This window comes from Loxodonta africana, chromosome 3, assembly GCF_030014295.1.
Source record: "Loxodonta africana isolate mLoxAfr1 chromosome 3, mLoxAfr1.hap2, whole genome shotgun sequence".
Taxonomy (NCBI): Eukaryota; Metazoa; Chordata; class Mammalia; order Proboscidea; family Elephantidae; genus Loxodonta; species Loxodonta africana.
In genome coordinates, this window is record NC_087344.1 from 64121205 (window position 1) to 64137420 (window position 16216).

General features: G+C 47.4%; 1 protein-coding gene across 2 annotated transcripts in view; it reads left to right on the top strand.

Annotated features, from left to right (window-relative positions):
• Positions 1-16216, top strand: part of EPB41 (erythrocyte membrane protein band 4.1) — a 223027-nt gene that overhangs the window by 5961 nt on the left and 200850 nt on the right. Inside the window, exon 1 of one of the 2 annotated variants that reach the window (XM_010595142.3) lies at positions 15285-15419. The exons of the other annotated variant lie outside the window; for it this stretch is intronic. The gene's annotated coding sequence lies outside the window, so the exon portion shown is untranslated. Of the gene's footprint in view, positions 1-15284; positions 15420-16216 lie in introns of those variants that run through there. 2 annotated transcript variants of the gene reach the window in all.

A 16216-nucleotide genomic window follows, 5' to 3' on the forward strand; every position in this document is an offset into this window, starting at 1 on the left:
AGGCCTTTCTCAAAGTGAGCTCTGGGTTCTCTGAATTGAGTATGGACTCAGGTACTGAGTAGGGATCAATCGATGGAGAGAGGGGCCCAGACAACTGGACTCACGGCCTCTGCCTTGGCCTGGGGAGGGAATGGCTGAGCCTCTAGGTTTCATCAGAAGAGATGGGCAGCTGGGAGGGTCTGAGGGAGGAGGAGAGAGGAGAGACTGTACCACTTCCCCAGGACTGCCATTTCTTAGCTGTGTGACGTTGGGCAAGTTACTAAATTCTCTGAGCCTTTGAGATCTCATTTGCAACACGTAGGTTCACATACAGATTGTAACACTTCCTCAGCGTGGGTGTGGTGAGGAGTCAGTGACCAGCACACGGACTGGGTGGACAATTATTGCTTGCCTCCCAGCCCTGGGTTCATTCTGGGAGAGGACTGAGCAAAATGTCCCTCTTTATGGCTCCTTTCTCCCACTTTTAAATTTCTGCCTAGCTGGGATTCAAATCCAGGAGTCAGAAGCCCCAGACTCCACAGCAGGCTGGCCAGGGCCCTGGGATAGGGGCTGGGCTCTGCCCAGTGTGGCAGTAACTGAGTAGAGTTTCCAGCTCAGCCACTCTGGCTGTGTGACTTGTCTCGGCAACCTACCTTCTCTGTGCCTCAGTTGCTTTACCTGTAAAGTATGGTTGGTAAAGGACACTTCCCTTCAAGAGTTGTTTAATGAGAAAATGGGTGGATTAGGCATTATCTTAGCTATTAGTATTGGACTCTATTTGAGAAGGCTCCAGGGAGGGCCCTGATGAATTGCATCCAGCCCTGGCCTCAGGAGTCTGAACATCTCTAGTCCTCATATGCATTATTGCCATTTGTTGGATATTTCTTAAGTGCTGGGGTGCTTGTTACGTGCTCACTGTTTTAGACACATTATTTCAGGTTGTCCTCCATCAACCCTCTGAGGTAGAATTATCATCCCGCCTCATAGATAAGCGAACTGGGGTTGGGTAAGTCAACTGAGCTACCCAGAGTCATATAGTTATTTAGGAACAGACCTGAGGCTCAGACCCAGGTCTGTTGACCCCAAAGCCTAAATATTTAGTGTGAAACTCTCCTACTTTCCCTGCGAAGGCAGAGACTGTGTCTAAGTCCTCTCTGTCCATCTGCAGTGCCCAGCACAGGGCCAGTGGGAGCTACTGGAGTATTTATTGAATGAATAAATTCATATGTACACTCATGTGTGCAAGCACACACACACTGTACCCAGCTTAGGCCTGGTTTTGAATCCTGTATCCATTGCTTAAGTAGTTATGTGACGTTGGGCAAGCTATTTAAACTTTTGCTATCTCAGTTTTCTTATCTGTAAAATGGGAATAATAAAAGAACCACTTACCTCCTAGGATTCTTTTGAGGATTAAATAATGCATATGAGACACATGGTGAGCACTCAATAAAAGGTAGTAATTATTGTTATTATTATAATTATCAGTATTATTTTAGAATCACAAAGATGTCTGTCATGGGAGAGTGGAGACCAGGTCTGGGAGGGGCATGCTGGGGACAGATGGGCAGAACCTAGCCTGACAGGTTCTGAAAGGCACCTGCAAAGTGAAGGGAGGGAGAGGAGGCCTTGCAGAAGAATGTGCCTCCCTTTCCTAGTCACCTGCTTTTATCACTCTGGGTCAACTCCTGGGCTGGACATGGGGTACAGTGATGAATCTGTGTGGTCCTCATCCCAGGAACTCAGAGTCTAGCTGGTGAGAAGGACACAGAAACCACCAACTTCATCTTTGAGCGATATGTTAAAGTGTAAATAGGTTCTCAGGCAAAGATAAATTCTCAGGCAAGGACAAGGAGAAAGGACAAGGAAAACATGGAAGGGCTATATGTGCAAAGATAAATAGACTTGACCTGCACTTGGGGGTATGTGGCTGGAGAGAGAGGTTCAGGGGAGTTAGAGAGAGTTAACTCATAGGCAATGGGGAGCCATCTGATATTAAGCAAAGGAATGATGTGGTTGGGCTTGCATTTTGGGAGAATCACTTTGTATAGAGGATAAACTGGAGAGGAAAGGTAGAAACAACCATCCAGGTGAGAGATACTGGGCCTGGGGCCATGCCTGGGAGTGTGGAGCAGGAAGGATGTGAGTTTCTTTAGGAGACAGAGCTAGCAGGACATGATGATGGACTGCAGTGGGCAGGCAGGAGAGGAAAGAGGTGAGAATGGGATCTCAGGTCCTGGTGAGTGTGAGGCCTGGGGGATCTCTAGCCTGGGGTCATATCTGGGAGGAGGAGTTAGAGCTGGGTTGGAGTAAAAGCCGCTTGTCTGCTTCTTACCACCTCCTGCCCTGCTCTTCTGGATAGCAACTATGTCTGAGGCCTCCATTCCTAGGGCCAAGCCTCCGCTCCTACCATGGGGGTCCCTTGTGGTGACCCTGGCAGGTCTGGCAGGAATGAGAGCTCTTCAGGGTGGGGCCAGGCCAGGGCTGTGTGGCACAGGTAGCCCTAGGTTCTAGTCCTGCCAGTGCCACTGAACATCTGTGTGACCTCAGAAAGTCACTTCCTCTGTTTTGTCTTCTTTTTCCTTGTCTTTAAAGCCAGGCTAAGAAAACCTGCTTTGCCTGCCTTGCAGGGCTCTTAGGAAGATTCAATGATCAAGTACAATTAGAGTCAACAAACACTTATTGAGCACTGACAGGGTTCCTACCCTTGAGGAGCTCGCAGTATAGGGTGCCTGGTAGAGATGTAGACATTGTGAGGCTTCAACAAAAGAAGCAAGAACCATGTGCAGAGTGAGCCCGCGGGGACAGGTGGGCAACTGTTTCTAGGCATTAGGGGAAAAGACAGCTAAACTGGGATTTGAAGGATAACTAAGAGCTCTTTAGACAGGTAGCAGAAGGAACAACATTCTAGGCATAAGGGACAGCATATGTAAAGGCTTGAACTTACACAGCATGCTCAGGATATGTAAGTATGGAAGTTTGGTGAGGCTCAAGCATAAAAGGAGAGGCAGGCAATGATGGGAGATGAGGCTGAACAGGGAAGCAGGGCTCAGGTCATGCAGGGCTTTGGGGATGGTTACTGAGGAGATGATTGCTTGCTACCCTCTTCTTCATGTACCCTCATAGCTGCCTCTTCTCACTGAGACCTCCAGGCCCTTTCCACCCCTACTCACTTCCCCTTTCTCTTCACTTCTACCCCGTCTCACTTCCACCTCAGTCAAACCCAGCGGTTGCCTCTCTCAGGAGTCAGCAACCTGGGTTCTCTGTCAACCTTGGGACTTACAAGTCATGTGGCCTTGACTCAATTATTTCCCCTCTTTGTACCTCAGTTTCAACCTCAGTAAAATCGGTTCAACAGGCCTGCCTCACAGGGAAGGGTGGAGGCTTCAATGAGGCAATCCCCACAAATGACCTGGCCCAGTGTCTACATGTAATAACCCAGAAAAACCCAGTGCCGTCGAGTCGATTCCGACTCATAGCGACCCTATAGGACCGAGTAGAACTGCCCCATAGAGTTTCCAAGGAGCGCCTAGGTACGCATAAAAAGTAGCTCTAATTAAATCATCATTATTTTGACTCCGCAGACTCTTTGGCCCCACCTACTGCTTCCCTTGCCTCTCCTGGCAGCCTGCTCTGGCCAACAAAGGAAGGAAAAGATTAAGAAACAAGCCCAGATCTCCAGAGGGGTCCTGGTCCACTGCCAGCTGGCTCCTTTACTGCCCCTTGACCCCTTTGGCCTCAGCCCAAGGACATGCAGTCTTGAGGCCTAGGTCTCCCCACTCCCACCTGAAAGCCCCCTCCCTGGCTGGAGGCCAAAGGCAGCAGTAGCCCTGAAACTGGGACAAACATTAAAAAAATATGTAGCTGTTTTTAACCCTCCTGGAAGCCCTTTTTTTGGGTGGTTAGGAGAAGAGTAAGCGTGATATCCTGTGCCTCTGGGAGGCCCCATGGTCAGGGCAGAACTGGGTCCCTGAGTTTCTTGAGTCTTGTTGGCAGCCAAGTCCTTTTTTGTACAGATGTGGGAACCCCCGATCAGAGCAGGCGGGTGCTTGATGGTGCCAGGTCACTCAGCAGTAACCCAGGTCTCTGGACCTTCTTTGTAGAACTCCATGAAATGTGTGTGGTGCAGTGCCTTTGGCTGTCACTTTACCTCTCGGAGCCTCAGTTTCCTCTGCTGTAGAGTGGGGCTGATTTTACTGTGAGGATTGGTAATAATGTAGATAAAGCACCTAGGCCAGTGAGTCTTTAATGGTAGTCCTTGAGTACTCTTAATGCTATGGATAGTGCTGTCTCTAAGAAGCTTCTGTTCTACCTCTTCCCAGTCTAGGGGCTTGGAGTATTTAATACCATTTCTTATTCAACAAACAATCCCCAATAAACCAGTTTTAAAGCCGGAGGCTCAGCATCTTCTACCTGCCCTCCTCCAACTCTCCTTCTCCCAGCTGGGGGGGACATTCCAGCTGCCCCTTAGCCCAGATTTGGCCCCTGCCCTCTGCCCCTCTGCCTTCCTTGTATCAAGGCTGCAGGGTCTCTCTTCTAGGAGCCACACGAGGGCAGAGTTTCACTTCTCCAGCCTCCTCTGCTCTTGTGCCACCGCAAACACTTCAGAAACGCAGAGTACAAAGAGTCTGGGAGCACTTATCCCCCAGTGCTGCCTAGGGCTGAGGACGGAGGCAGACATGAGCTCCCTGGAGCTGCTCACAGGGAGCTAGGATGACATATGACATAGAACTTCTACAGAGGCCAGAATAGGTCTAAAAGAGAAAACCTGCTGCACAGTCCAAAAGGTGGTAGACTTAGAAGAGCTTCACCCTGAGCCTCCTTTCTCTGATTTATTAAAGGAAGGGGATGGATTGATGTCAGAAGTTTCTGCTAATATTATAGGATTAAAAGTAGGGATTTGAGAGCTGACAGACCTCCGTTTAAATCTTAGCTTTTTTTTTTTTTTTAATTGTGATAAGAATATACACACCAAAACATACACCAACACAACAACTTCCACGTTTACAACTCAATGACCCTGTAAATGCCAGCTTTACTATTTAACCAGCTGTGGGACTTCTAACAAGTTGCTTTACCTCAGGGAGCTTCAGTTTCCTTGTCTATAAAATGGGAAAAATAATAGCACCTTCTCAAAGGATTGTGTAAGGGGAAGTTAGATCATTTGTGCAAAGTCCTCTGTCCAGAGCTGGCACGTTGGAGTGATTACTGTTGTCCTCTGATTAGTAAAGACAGCAAGTCAGTAAAGGCCAGTCAGAAAGCGGTTCATTGCAAGGGCGGGCTTGAGAAACGTGCAGGGCTCCTTTGTTCATTCACTCAATAATTACTTAAGATTTGCATGGACAGAGTGGAGAGGTGAAGGGAGGCAGCAGAAGGCTGGAATCAGACAGACCTGCCCATTCTACCTTTGTGACCTTGGATCATTTACTTCTCTTCTCTGGGTCTCACTCTCCTCATCTGTGCAGTGGTGGGAGTAGTGAGCATAACTATTACCTCCCAGAGTTGTCCTAAAGCTTAAGAGAGTTAAAGTACATAGCAGGTGATCACTGCGTCGGATTCCTTTTCTCTCCCAGGTTTGTTAATGACTGGATGGATGATCTTGGGCACGTTCTGAACATGCCAGGCATGCTCCTGCCCCAGGGCCTTTGCATTTGCTGGGCCTTTGCATTTGCTGGCCCTTTGGCCTGGACTGCTCTTTCTCCAAATGCTTTCATGGCTCATTCTCTCATCTCCTTAAATGTTACTTCATCGTTACCCTATTTAAAATTGTAACATTCCCTCCCCCCACCTCAACCCCCATCCTCCCTTCCTGCATGTTTTGCTCCATAGCACATATCAATCTCTGACATGCTGTATTTTATTGATTATTTGTTGATTGTCTTCCTCATTGAAAAGTAAACTCAGTGGTGACAGTGATTTTTATCTGCCTTGTGTCTCGACTCGATGGCACTGGGTTGTGTCTTATACCTAGAACAATGTGTGGCACCGTAGCAGGTGTTCAGTAAATATTTGTAGAATGAACTAATAAATAAAAGAAGCCACTTCTCCTCTCTGGATCTATCACTATGCCGAGCACACAGTTGTTAGGTGCCGTTGAGTCGGTTCCAGCTCATAGCTACCCTGTGTACAACAGAATGAAACACTGACTGGTCCCGTGGCATCCTTGTGATCGTTGCTAGGTACACAGTAGGTTCCCAATAAATAATTGTCCAAATGAATGAGAAAGTCAGTGGTCATCATCCTCTCTGTCTGCCAGATAATACTTTGGCTGGGTCAACTCTGAGGCCCTTTTACATCTGACATTTTCTGCTACGGTATTGGTTTCAGTTGGAGTGACCAAATCTTTTGTTCCTGAGCCTGAGTGATACAGAATTTCTAGTTGGGGCTGTTTGGCTGTTGAGCCCACAATGGTTATTATGTCATTATTGGTAATTAGCATTTAGGCCTAGAAGATCCAGCTTTTTGTTTTTCAGCAGAAATTAGAGCAGAGAGCGTTGCCAGCCAGCGGGGCCTGGGCCTGGAGCAGATTCCTCTGTAACTGTCCCCACCCCAGCTCTGGCCCATGGCTTGCAGAAATCACGACAGAGGTACCTGAAGTTGGGGGCACCTAGGTTACCAGCTCAAGTGCTGCATCCCTCAGTGTCCCACACCCTTGGCTCTCCATGCATGGCCTGGTATAGAGGGGGTTCCCCATGCCACCTAGAAGAGCTAGGTATAGGGTTTCCAGTGTCCAGTGGGTAGAGGCATTTTCTGATGCTCAGGATTCATATATAGTGGGTAAAGGAAATAGCCCTGGGCTTAAGAGTCGGAAGCCTGGGTTCAAATCCCTGCTCAGCTGCTGATTTGCTAGGTGACCTTAGGCACATCACTACCTCTTGATGGGTCTCAGTTTTCTCATCTGTCAAACAGAGACCTCACTGGTGAGGAGAGGCAAGGTAGTGTAGTGGGCAAGGGTGGGCTTGAGTTCTGGAGTCAGGCATACCTGGCTTCCCAGCTACACCTTGTCCTAGCTATGTGACATTGAGCAAATTACTGAACCTCTCTGACTTCAGTTCCCAAAGCTGTAAAATGGGGTTAAAATATTACTCACTCCATAGGGTTATAAAGTACCTAGTGCTCTATATATGTCTTTGCTAGTATTGTTATAATGTCTTGAATGGAAATGTGGGCAATCTGTAAACTGTAGAGAGTACCAACTGTATAATAGAGCCAGGCAGATGTGGGTTTGAGTTCTGACTAGCTGGGTGTTCTCGGGCAATTTTTTTTCACTTCCCTGAGACTCTACTTCCTCATCTGTAAAATGGGAATTATAGTCATAGCTTCCTCAAGAGGCTGTTGTGAAGATTCATCAACTTATTACACATAAAGCACTTGGCACAGTGCTACAAGGCATGATTCCCATTTTACAGGTAAGAAAACCAAGGGAGGGGAAGTAGTTTGCCTGAAGTAACATAGCATCTCAGTGGGGAAGCTTTGATTTGAACTCACCTTCTTTTTTGTCACTTCTTACCATCTCTTGTATATGGGATGGTGATGACGATGATAGTTTTTATCATTGCCACTGGACTTATTCATGCCAGAACCCTCAGTTCCTGCACAAAGGAGGTGCTCAATAAATGTTTATTGGATAAAAAAAGGTAGGACCAGTGTATCCTCACTCCCAGGAAGGCTTTTGCCTTCAAGTTGAGGATTCTTTCTGCTTGATTGATAAAGCAGATTTAAAATAAAAATCATACTTGGTGCAGGTCTGGGACTTTGAAATTTGCAGAGCCCCTTTGCACCCTCCACATCGTTTGATCCTTGTCACCACCCTGTGAGACAGTCTGGGTGGGTGTTACCACTTGCATTTGACTGGTGAGGAAATGGGAGCCCAGAGAAGGTAAGTAACTTGCTCAGAGTCACACAGTGAGTTTATGGCAGAGCCAAGGCAGGAACTTACTTGTCATTTCTCTCTTTTTCCCCCACTAAAACTCTCCCAGTTACTAGAAGGCTTGGAAATTGTGGCTAGCTGAATGCCAAACAGGCAGCTCAGGAACTGTCCTGCCACAGCAGCTTTGGAGGGTCAAACCTGGCCATTTCTGGGTGCCCGCTCTCCCTTGCTCCCTTATGTGTCCCTCTCTGCCCTCTCCCTCTCCCAGGTGAAGGGGACCAGGCTGACTTTACCAGTTTTAAAACGGCTCAGCTAGCTGGTGGCACTGAGTCTCTCCGTATGTTTCTTGGGAAATCCCCTAGGCCTAGAGGGTCCCCCACCCAGGGGAGAGAGAATTAGTGGGCTAAGCTTGAGTGAGCTGGAGGCTTTACTGGATCAGAGTCATTAGGCTCATTCCAGCTGGTGAGAGAAGCAGGTTGGGAAGGGGCCATGGGAGGCTAGATCCTGGGGTCCTTCTTGAATGCCCCAAGGCTGTAAGCAGAAGCGGCAGCCTTTCCCTGGATCTTGGGACAGCCAGGTTTTGGTATTGCCCATTCATATAATTTCCAAACTGCTTTCCTGACAGAGATGTGAAGGCAGTGTGGAACAGAGGATAGTAGCCTCAGATAGACCTAGTTTAAACTGTGTGATGTTGGACAAATCATCTAACATTTCTAGCCTGTAGTTTATTTGACTGTAATTGAAGCTAATAATACTGTGCAGGGTTGTTACGAGGCAAAATACAATAATGCTTTAAGGCACTTAGTATATGCCTGACACATAACTGTTCCATAAATGTAGTTGCTATTATTTTTGTAGTAATAACAAGGTCGCTTCCAGCTCAGGCATTCCTAGGTTTTATAGCTGTAGAATTTAGCTTGGCCTTTAGGTTTGGAGAGCAAACGTAGCTGGACTTGGAAGAAGGCAGTGCGCAGAATCTTGTAGTAGGGATCGGGAGACCTGGGTTCAAGTTTGGACTCTGCCTTCATTGTGCTGTGTGACCTTGGGTGAGTCCCTTCCAGTGTCTGGACTCGTTTCCCAATCTGGAAAAAGCTAGCGGCTTGGGCTTGATGACTTCTAAGGGCGTATCCAGTTCTAACATTTTGTGAATCCAGAGGCCTAAAGAAATCATCCCATTTGGGTCTTCTTTTACAATTTCAACTTCCTTCCCTTCGCCCCTTGTTCCTTGCAGTGCCTCTGCAGGAAGGATACCACTTGCCAACTCCAATGTAATTGCATTAAATTATATATATATAAAATTTTTTTAGTCACATTTAGGTTTTGCTTTTAGTGTGCACAGAAAACTCTGTAAAACAGAGTTTGATCCAATTTTTGCAGGCAAAGTACATTCTACCAAGAGGTGGAAACATGCTGTGTTTTCAAATATAAGAGACAAATTATTGTACAAAAGTACTGCATCTGCTGATTTTTTTTTTTTGTCTTTATCTCAAAAATGACCACAACAGGCAGGCTTGTACTCTGTAATTAAAAAAAAAATGCTGCAGTAAATGCATCCTAAAAAAGATCATGAGTATGATTTAGACAAAAGGATGTTTGTCAAGTATCATTTATAAAAAAAGAAAAATGGGAAACAATCTAAATGTCCAGCAAGGCCAAGTTAATTATGGTTAGCCACTTGATAGTGCTGTTGAAATGTTGATGAAGATGTTTACAATATATTGTTAAGTGAAAAAAGTCAGTTCTAAAACAATGTGGTCTAAATTTAAAGAAAAATGATTTTATTGTGCTTTAGGTACAAGTTTACAGCCAGTTAATATCTCATTCAAAAGTTTATACACAGATTGTTTTGTAACATTGATTGCAATCCCCGCAATGTGATGGCACTCTTCCCCTTTCCAGCCCGGCTTCCCTGGGTCCATTCGTCCAGCTTTCCTGTCCCTTCCTGCCTTCTCTTCCTGCTTTTGGGCAGGAGTTGCCCATTTGGTCTCGTGTATTTGATTGAAACTAAGAAGCACGTTCCTCATGTGTGTTATTGTTTGTTTATAGACATGTCTAATCTTTGTCTGAAAAGTGGGCTTTGGGAGTGGCTTCTTTTCAGTTCTGAGTTAGCAGGGTGTCCGGGGGACATAGTCTTGGGGGTTCTTCCAGCCTCTGTCAGACCAGTAAGTCTGGTCTTTTTTGTGAACTTGAATTTTGCTCTACATTTTTATCCCACTCTGTCCTGGACTCTCTCTGGTGATCCCTGTCAGTGCGGTCAGTGGTGGCAGCTGAGCACCATCCAGTTCTTCGGAGCTCAGGCTGGCAGAGGCTGTGATTTATGTGGTAATTTTTTTTTTAGTCCTTTGGGCTAATATTTTTCTTGTGTCTTTGGTTTTCTTCATTCTCCTTTGCTCCGGATGGGATGGGATCAATAGATGTATCTTAGATGGCTGCTCCCAAGCTTTTAAGATCCCAAACACTACACATCACAGTAGGGTGTAGAACTTTTTCTTTATGAACTATGTAGTGCTGATTGACCTAGACATCCCTAAGACTATGGTCCCCGGCCCTCAGCCCCAGCAACTTGGTCCCTCTAGGTGTTTGCATGCATCTTGGAAGCTTCTATGACTTTGCGTTGGTCAGGTCGTGCTGAATCCACTATATTGTGTGTCGTCTTTCGCTTCCCCAAAGTTGATACTTGTCTACTATCTTGTTAGTGATTTCCCCTCCCCAGCCCTCCTCTCCCTCATAACCATCAAAGATTGTTATTTTTTCTGTGTGTAAACCTTTTCTTGAGTTTTTGTAAGAGTGGTCTCATACAATATTTGTCCTTTTGTGACTGATTTATTTCACTCAGCATAAAGCCCTCCAGATTCATCCATGTTATGAGATGTTTTGCAAATTCATGATTGTTCTGTATCGTAATATGATCTAAATTTTAACAAAGCATTCAGCTAAACCGTATGAGGTTCCTGATATTTGACCATTTTTTATTATAAAACAGCAATTTCATATGGCTTAATTTATGTAAACAAAAATATTTACATATCTAAAAAGTCCTAGAAGTCTCCCACCAAAATATTGATGGTACTTATTTCTGATTGGTGGGGTTATAGTGATTTAAAATTTTTTCTTTTTAACTATATTTCTATGAACAATTAAAGAACTACTGATAAAAATAATCCCCTAGAAAAGTATGCCACTGTATGTAATTTTCCCACTCATACTTTGTTTGATTTATCGATTGTGTTTAAAGGGTCTAAAATGACTGCAATTTTATGACCATGGGCAGGATGGAAAGCTGTATTCTTCATATATTTTTCGTACCAAGATTTTTATTTAATAGTGACTGTTCAGAACACTTTGCAGGTGGGTCCAGCTTTTCGAAGCCCTCTTCATCTCTTGCCATCCCCACAACAGTCATACGTTTTCCATGAGCCCTAGCACTGGGGCTCCAGGGCAGCTGTGTCCCTAATCCACCCACGTCCCAGATTTAGGAATGGTTCAGACTCCAGCTGTCCCTCCCCCCTCCCCACCAACTTTCTCCCAATCTCATCTCTTTCAGGTCATCTGAGTCCCTATCTCCTACCCGGGCCTCTCTGGCCTTCCCCACTGGTCACCACTTAATTTTGCCATCTAATTTCATCCTCATCTGTGCAGCTGGTGTTTGTTTTTGTGCAATGGGGAAGGATTAGGACTCTTTCATGCCGCCTTTTTCCTAGTGCCCTTGACCGCTCCAGGGGCTGACAAGCAGCTAGCAGGGCCTGTATTCCCTAGGAAGGAATAGGAGGGGTGGTGGGGGAGAGAGTGGTGGGCTCAGCTGGCAGGCTGGATAGAGAAGGTCCCTAGGGACTCCATCTCAGGGCTTGGAGCATAGCACAGCTGCCACCCAGATGTGATCATGGAGCAGGCAGGGTGGGGGCTGAGTTTCTGCCTAGGAAATTAGCCTGCTTGGGCCCTTTACCCTGGGTACCCAACAGCAGCCTCTGCAGGATGAGCTGGGACTGGATGCCTGGTTTGCATAAGCCCCCTCTGAGAGGACAGGTCAGGTAAGGATAGATTCTCTGCCTTCAGATTGGGCATTTCTCATCACCTCACTCCCCACTATGTGGTGGGTTCAGTTACACTCAGGGATTGAGCACTTGGCCTAACAGTTGAGGGTTATGTACCTAATTAATAACAAAAATCCGTCACTGTGTGGATAGCACCTTACAGTTTGCAAAGCTCTTACAACTCTGGGCTAAGAATTAAAAGCTACGACCGAAACTGAGGTTTTTCAAATTCTAAAGCCTGTACCAACTTTTCTCGGTGTGATGTTGCATGACACTCTAAATTTAAAGAGTGGTTTACACCAGCCTTGTGCCTATCTGTTATTGACTAGCCTGAGATCTTTGTTTTCAAGGTAATTATTATTAAATACTACACATTCCATGCATCCAACCAAGTCTTTTTAAATATGATGTGTGTCATTAACTAGCACTAATTAGCACCGAGATATTTTTATGAATCTGAATTTATTGGATAACATGGTGGTGGTGGTGGGTGTGGGACTCCTGGTGATTGATCTTCAGTATAACTCCTTTATTATACCAGGTTTCCCTGTCTGATAGGTGAAGGAAGCCTCTGAGGTACAGAGGTGACGGGGCTAGAGTGCCTTTAAGCAAAAGCACCGCTGCACCTGAAGACCTGGTCACTCAAGAACAAGTGCTTTACCTCTAATACACAAAAAGACCTTGGCCAAGTCACCTGAGTAAGCTGAGGCCAAGTCAACTGAGGCCATGCCTTAGTTTCCTTGTGTATAAAATAGGGATAATTCATTCACTTGTTCAACAAATATTTATTGAGTATGCATTGTTCCAGGAGATGAATAAGAGGGACAAAGTCCCTGCTTTCCTGGAGTTTACAGTTTAGTGGGTGGAGACAATGAATACATAAACAAGTAGTAGAAAATCAGATAGGGTACGTGCTATGAAGCAAAATCGAAGCAGAGCAAAGGTGTGTGAGTGGGGGCTGTTTTAGATAGGGTAGTCTGGTGGTCCTCAAGGGGGTTTTATGATGACTCAAATAGGTAATTCATGTAATGTGTTTGGCTCAGTGCTGACAGCAATCGAATGCTTAATGGTAGATATTTTTTCATATCAGCCAGTCTCAGACCTCTCAGATCATATTTTAGTCTCCAAATAATTGTAATAATTAACACTTAAATAGCATTTACTGTAAGCTAGGCACTATTCTAATGGGCCCTGGTGCAGCAGTGGTTAAAGTGCCCAGGTGCTAACTAAAATGTTGGTGGTTCGAACCACCAGCTGCTCTATGGGAGAAAGATGTGGCAGTCTGCTGTGGTAAAGATTACAGCCTTGGAAACTCTATGGAGCGGTTCTACTGTGTCCTACAGAGTCTTTATGACTCCGCTCGAGGCAGTGGGTTTTTTGGTTTAGGCACTATTCTAAACCCTTTACATATTTTAGCTCATTTAATTCTTATAATTACTCTATGAGGTAGGAGCCATTATTTATGTGGTCAGAAACTCAGGCACAGAGAAGTTAAGTACTTGGCCAAGGCCCTGGTGACACAGTGGTTAAGAGCTCGCTCCTAACCAAAATGTCAGTAGTTTGAATGCACCAGCCACTCCTTGAAAACTATGGGACAGTTCTACCCTGTCCTTTAGGGTCGCTATTAGTTGGAATCGACTTGATAGTAATAGGGTTTTTGGTTTTGGAGGCTGAGAACTGAATCCAGAGGGCATCAAGCTGGTTTGTTCCAGTTTGAACCCCTGCTGAGAATTTGCATTTCTACCCCAGTGTACTGAATCCGAATCTACATTTTAACAAGATCCCCAGGTGATTCTTATGTATAGTAAATTTTGAGAACCCCTGCTCTACTAGTAGTTCTTGGAATTGGTCCCTAACCAGCAGTATTGGTGTGCCTTGAAACTTGTTAGAAATGCAAGTTCTCAGCAGGGGTTCGAACTGGAACCCAGCAGCCTGTTTGGTGGAGCTGTACTGTGAAGGGGCTGTAATTAGATACCAGGAGACAGCCTAGCTAGCGTAATGGTTCATCTGCTGTCAGGTTGCCTAGTTTCTTGTCCTGGTAGGTCTAAGCCTCTCTGCTTCAGTTTCTTCATCTCTTAAATAGGAATACCAGAACCTATCTTACGTTATAGGTATCATGCTTGGAACAGAGCCTTTCTGCAGCTCTGCGGGGCCCCAGCCTGTTCAGAGCTAGCCTGACAGAGAGTGTGAGGGTCAAGTGGCCCCTGAAACTTCAGGAGAGAAATAAATACACACCAAGGAATTCTCAGAGAGCAACCCTAAGTTCAGCTGGAGACCAGACTTTGGAATCTAGGTCCAAGAATTTTGGTTTATGATTTCGAGGATGCCAGGGCATGGGTGGAATTAGGGGACCCTTAGGTGAAGAGGGTCCTGGTGGCATAGTGGTTCCGTGCTATGGCTGCTAACCAATAGGTCGGCAGTTCAAGTCCACCAGGTGCTCCTTGAAAACTCTATGGGGCAGTTCTACTCTATCCTATAGGGTTGCTATGAGTTGGAATTAACCGGACAGCAGTGAGTTTGGGTTTTTTTGGTTTAGGTGAGGAGGGAGCTCTGGTGGTGCAGTGGTTAAGAGCTCAGCTACTAACCAAAAGGTTGGCAGTTTGAATCCATCAACCGCACCTTGGAAGCCCTATGGGGGCAGTTCTACTCTGTCCTATAGGGTTGCAGTTGACTCATCGGCAACGGGTTTGGTTTTGTTTGGTAGGTGAAGAGAGAGGTGAAATCTTGGCGTGGCCACAACACTCAGTTTCTGTTTCAGGTCTTACACAGCAGCCAGGAGAGGTAGTCTCATCAAATGACATAATTGGAATGGCACCTAGAGATAGCCAAGCTAGTAGATGGGGAAACTGAGGCCCAGAGAAGCTGACCCAAGGTCACTAGATGCATAAAAGGACAGAGTCAGGATCTGAACCGAGCCTGGGGTAGCCCAGCAGCAGCCTCTGTGTGGGTTTCATTTTCCTGGAGGGTCTCCAAATCTCGGCTTCTCATCGTCCGGGCCACTACCGGCCTTACTCCGCACGTGGCTGCTGCAGGGTCTGGGACTACCCGGGCACTAGAGGGGTTTGACCTGCGCGTGCGCACACGCGGTCAGCCCCTTGATTTTTTTCCCCCTTTTTCCTTCCCCTCCCAGCTCTTTACTGGCGTAGGAGAGGGGGGAACTAAAGGAGCCAGAACTCGGCCTCAGCCAATGGGCTGACGGGCCGCGGCCCGGCCCCCTCCTTCCCTCCGGCGCCGTCCAATAGAAATTTACTACAATGTTGTGGCGAAGGGAGGGGGAGGGGCGCGCGCGGGCTGGCTGGCTGCTGGCCGCGCCAGCCGAGCCTCGCAGAGGGAAGGCGGGAGGGTGCGCGCCAGGGCCGCTTGCTCGCTCTCACTCTCCCTCCCTCCGCCGGTGGGTTAGTCAGTCAGTCAGTCAGCCAGCAGCCGGCGGGCCCGCGAGCCGCAGAGGGCCCGAGCCGCGGACATCGGCGCCTCCTTCTGCCATTGTTCGTCGGGCAGCTGCAGGGGCAGGCGCAGGAGCCCGGGCTCCGGAGCTACCGGTGAGGCAAGGCGACCGTGGCGCGCTAGCCAGGGGGCCAAGAAGCTGTCCCAGAGGACGGTCCTGGCGGCCGCGGCGGCGTCGCAGCCCCTTTGTCTCCAGCCCCCCGCGGGCCCCAGGCGGGGGGCGCGGGCTCTGCGGCCTCCGCGTGCTGGAGCGCTGAGGGGCTTGAGTGGGGACGCGGCCGGCCTGAGGAGAAAAGAGGCGGGCCGGGAGCTGCAGAGGAAAGGGGCAGGGGCGTCCCGGAGCGGGGTTAGGCTGGGGGAGCGTTTAAAAGTTAGGCTTGGGGTTGATTTTTTTTTAGACGAGGGAAATCAGCGTCCTCTGCTCTGTCAATCTTTGTGCACTGGGCAGGAGCCTTGGAAGGAAGCCAAACGAAGGGAAGTGCAGGTTTGACTTGGTGAAGGTGTTGGGTGCAGCCGCCGAGTGATTCTTTCGTGACGAGGAAGCTGGGGCGTCTGGAGGAGTCAGGCAGAATCTGAGGGGTGGAGGGAACCCCTGAAGGTCTTTTAGGCCTTCCCGCCATAGACACCTGCATCATTAAAAAAAAAAAAAAAAATCCCAAACCGGAGAGATCCAGTGCTGTCCCTTAGTCTTCAAGGTTCCGAGTGACCAAAGAGTTAAATCGGTTCTCTCAGCGTCGTGACCTCCTTTTTCAGTTGGCGCATCTGTCGGCTTGGAAGTGTTTCCTGTGCTCGCCGGGATGCTGTTACCTGTGGAGAGGCTGGACCTAGGCTCGCCTGGGAGACGCACCGCCTGGCTGTTAGTCCTGGGGAGGCCTGGCCAAAACAGGTCTAT